We start from the raw sequence: 4,510 nt of genomic DNA, 5'->3' as shown, positions 1-4,510 counted from the left end.
CTGAATATCCAAAAATTTGTCTTTACAGAATGGTCTGAAAGAAATACATGGTCTGATACCTTCAGAAGCTATTTTGCACCAGGAAGCAGAAAATACATATTGACTAAATTGCAACAAACCTAGAGCATCTCTTTCATCCCCCTCTACTTCTCAATGATTTACGAATATACAATTTTATCATTTTAATTAAATTCAAGTTAATTAATGAAAAAAAATTGACATGAAAAATAGGATGCAAAGCTTTTGTTTTTAGGAAAAGCACCCAGTTTTCTGATTCTTTCATCCCTATCTGACTTCTGTGCACCTATAATATGAATAAACTCCTAAGAAAAAGTAATTAATATATCAAACAATAAATAAGTGCTCCTAAAGGTATCTTTTTAAAATCAAGTCCATCTAGAGTACTTTAAACATTTCATATGTTCAACGTGGCTTGCAAATGATTTATTCTTCTATCCATTTGAAAATAATTGAGCACTTACCATGGTATATAGCTACTCTACCCCACCCTATAGCCTGGACAACACCAACACAGTTACTTTTCATACTGATGATTGTTTAAGATCAGTTATATATTTACATCTCCTTCAAATCCAGTATATGGACAAATGAGGGCACATTAAACAGTTGCTCATATACCATAGTCTCTTCCTATCCTTACAGACATTTAGCACAAACTATGAAAGCACTTGGAATGTACTGTGAAACACTACATCATTTAGAAACCAACTAATGTAGTTAAAGCAGCCCTTCATTCACTAGGGCAAATATTTTTTTAGTGTTGATCCTTCTTTTCATTTTATTATAAAATCCCAGTTAGGAATTTTGAGAAAGATCAAGATGAGTATGCTGATTTTGGAAAAGGAATGGAACAAAAAGGAAAATACAAAATTACAAGTAAGCATATAGGTGTTAAACATGGTTAGAAAATTTAAAAATAGAGAATGTTCTGGTTTTACTTTTGGTGGACTTTTTTGTGGTTTGTCTTAAAACTGCAAGCACCTGTCTGTACTGCTAAAATATCAATCTCTCTCTTCAAAGTTGGGCACATAGGCAGAATTATCAGTTTTCTGTGAGTCACAGGCAGGTAGCCCCTCTCTATAGTTACATGTGCTCTGTCTCTCTGTCCTACTGTTTATACGCCTGTACACTTATACCAGTGGATTGTGTCTCTTCTGAACCATTTATACAGAGATGTTAAATGAAAGAAACAAAACAATAAACAGTTCCCTGATATTCTGAATAATTACTGGACAATAAAATTTTACCCCATTGTCATATAAAACTAGATACTTTGATTACAGTATTAAACATCCAGTAGTTATGGGTTCAACTCCATAAGCCCCTTAAATATAGTCAGCTTTAAGAAGAGAGCTGTTTAAAAGATGACAGTAATTCCTGAAGACCCACCAAGCCCCCTGTGCATAAATTCCCTCCTCTATTTGTGCCCAGATATTAGGCCAAAAATTAGTTTGCTTAATTGCAAATACCATGAATGGGAAACCACCTGCTTAAACGGAGAACCTCTTTTGCCATTGTGGTCACTGTTTTTTCCAAAGACTTCTTTCATGTAATTGCTACCAATTACAACTGGAAGTTAATAACAGCATCAGTAGATGAAAAACATGTATAAACATACCTTTGTCTACTGTTCTGAGTGATTTTATTTTTCAAGGAAAAAGGACATGAAAAGTCTTTTAAAAGCCCAATTTTGTCACAAGATCCTCTGAGATATTGTTACTGCTTAATCCAAAAGCTTAGGGAAAAAATAGTAGCTGTATCTCAGACCTCATCAATGTGACAAAATGCTGAGTAAAGGTTTATGTCTCTTTGCTGGCATTTTGTTTTGCTTTCTGTGAGATTAGGATAATTCTGGAGTTAAAAGCTATTGATTCACTAGAAAGCTGCCTCAGGTTTTATATTTTCAACTCTATTGGACTGGTTAAACAAAAAGACCTTTTATCAAACATAGAACTTTTCTATATTGCTTAATGTAGCATATTAGGGCTCAGCACTTACAAGGACATTATTATAAATATGCTATTTAAAAATTGACCAACCTTTCCTTCAGCATCTGCTGTTGCCACTTTCTCAACCTTGTTCCTGGTTAAAAATTTCTTCGCCCATTCTTCTACTTGGACATTGAACTTCATGAAAGTCACATAGCAAAAATATGCTGTCAGGAGCGTTAAGCTTTCCCACCACATGATCAAGTTATCCAGAAAAAAGATGATTAGCAAGATCAAGTCAACAATGTAAAAGGACACATCTCGAAAGAGTGGCCACCAAGTAAGGTTCAAGATCTCTCTAGAAAATAAAGCGCACATTCCAATAACAAACAGGATATTGAACACAGCAGATCCCACTATTGTACCAATGCCGACATTGCTGTGGGATATAAACACTCCTATTAAAGAAGTGAAGAGTTCTGGGGCTGACCCACCAGCAGCCATGAAGGTTGCCCCTGCCACATCATCAGATATGGTCAGTTTTTCAGTGATTACAGTCAAGGAAGGAACAAAGAACTCATCACAGACTATGGCTAAGGCTATGAACATGTAAATCATCCCAATTACATGGAGGATCACTGCTCCTTTTCTTCTGTCCTCAAGAGAGAAGAGGTCCTTGGGGTACTCTCCTTTTGTATCATCATCTGTTGCATTGTCATGCTCAGCTTCATCTTGTGCAGAAGCCTGGGGGTCTGGAGTGCCGTCTTCATTCTGTTCTGTTAAATCCAACAGAGTTCTTTGGTGTCCACGTACCAGCTTTTGGCTGTCTAGGTTGCTGGCTAACATCATGCTGTGTGGTTCCATCTTGAAAAAGGCACTAACTGAAAGAGAAAAAGTACTAATGGCCACTACACTGACAAGAAGCCCTATAATTCGTATCAGTCTCAGTTTTTTCCTAACATTTTGGTGCCGTCTGCAACCAAACAGTGGTTCCTCCAAACACCACTCCTCCAAGACACCAGAAACAGTTTTTTTCTGAAGAGCCATTTTGTGTTCTGTGTGAGATGCTGAGGAAGTCAGATGGATTGCTCCTTCATACTTTTCTTCTGAAGTCAGAGGTGCTTTAAGAGTTTTCCCAGAATCAAGTACTTTTTCTCTTCACAGGAAGTATTTGCTTCATTCGTCTTAAAAGGATAAACAGGTATTATTAATATCAGCAAAACAGCATGCCATTAGAAGCTTCTAAAAAACATTTTAAAGACCAAGTTAAATTTAGAATTTAAAGCAGAATATTACTAACTGTAACATAATACCTTGTCACATCCCACCAGACACAGCAACAATATGTTTGTTTCAGCAATAACCCTGTGGATAACAGTCTATCAATACTCAGATCATTTTATGCCTCTCATATGCCTCTCACTGCTCTGCTCAGTTGCTGACAAAAATTTCCTAGTGGAAGGTAAAACTCTGTCCCCAAATTTTGTGTAAAAATGAAGAAACTCCTATTTTAATGGATACACCAAAGATTATTACTTTCTAAAATTACTTTCCACCAATCATGTAATGTCCAAATCCCAAGTAGAGGGGCGATACTGTATGAAAAGCAACCAAAGCGCTAACAAGTATCTCATCAGACCTTTGGGCAGCTGATGTGGTATTAACTGAAATGCTACACAGGCATAAAGCAGCAGTCACTGATGTGTAGGCAAAACACTATGCCATTGGAACAGGATCGCAATGAAGATCAAATACAACCACAGTTTCTTTAATTCCCCTGCAAAAACGACTCAGGTTTCCACAGAGAACTCAGCTTGCTTTTGATCAGACCCAGGACACTAGACAAGACAAAATTCTCAGCCACCTCTGGTTTTGTTTTGGTTTATGTCACACACTCAGCTATAAATGTAGGAAGTTACTAAGAATACCTATGTGATAAGCATCTTTTGAAAGTGCTCCTCTTACAGGTCCTTAAAACAAATAGTTTAAATTTACACAAGAGTTGATCCTGAAACAAATTGAACTATGTGAGAAGGACTATTCGCGTATGCCAGAGCAGAGAATATTAGACCAGCAGCACTTTTATAAAAGAAAAAACCCCACTATATAATAACAGGTGCTTTGGTTGCTGAATTTTAAGAATATATGTAATGAAGAAATTAGTTACATATGCATTATGCATAGTAAGTTGCATTTTATATGACACAAAATATAAAATACTTCCTAAATAAAAACTGATTATTAGTACCTCCTATTACCGTCAAAAAACACTTTGTTACACCATTTATCCAGGCCGTTTGTAGTAACAGCTGAATATTGAACAATCTATCCATCAGTATTGATTTCGTATTCTCAGAAGCAGAATTACAGCTACAATACATAGTTCTTTACAGTAAAGTTCCTAAGTCACGTGCAGTTTCTCCTGCTTTTTTTACCAACAGCTTCCCTACTGAAAAGATGCCACAGAGACGTACTGCATTTGCAAGCCACGGCACCACAGCAGAGATGTTTCATTTTCCACCTTAGAGCTCCTGCTCACCAGGCTGCCATAAACACATTAA

The 4,510-nt window shown here is 36.5% G+C and overlaps 1 pseudogene across 1 annotated transcript; it reads right to left on the bottom strand.

The window, feature by feature from the left end:
- Nucleotides 1-2,060: 2,060 nt before the first annotated feature.
- On the bottom strand, nucleotides 2,061-3,129 carry LOC104525247 (sodium/potassium/calcium exchanger 2 pseudogene; annotated as a pseudogene). The gene has a single exon (XR_728017.1). The product of XR_728017.1 is annotated as a sodium/potassium/calcium exchanger 2 pseudogene (transcript).
- Between the last annotated feature and the right edge of the window lie 1,381 nt (nucleotides 3,130-4,510).

Source organism: Antrostomus carolinensis, unplaced genomic scaffold (assembly GCF_000700745.2).
Source record: "Antrostomus carolinensis isolate BGI_N321 unplaced genomic scaffold, ASM70074v2 scaffold53605, whole genome shotgun sequence".
NCBI classification, from domain to species: domain Eukaryota; kingdom Metazoa; phylum Chordata; class Aves; order Caprimulgiformes; family Caprimulgidae; genus Antrostomus; species Antrostomus carolinensis.
The sequence above is the reverse complement of the archived record's forward strand: the minus strand, read 5'-3'. Positions and strand labels throughout refer to the sequence as shown.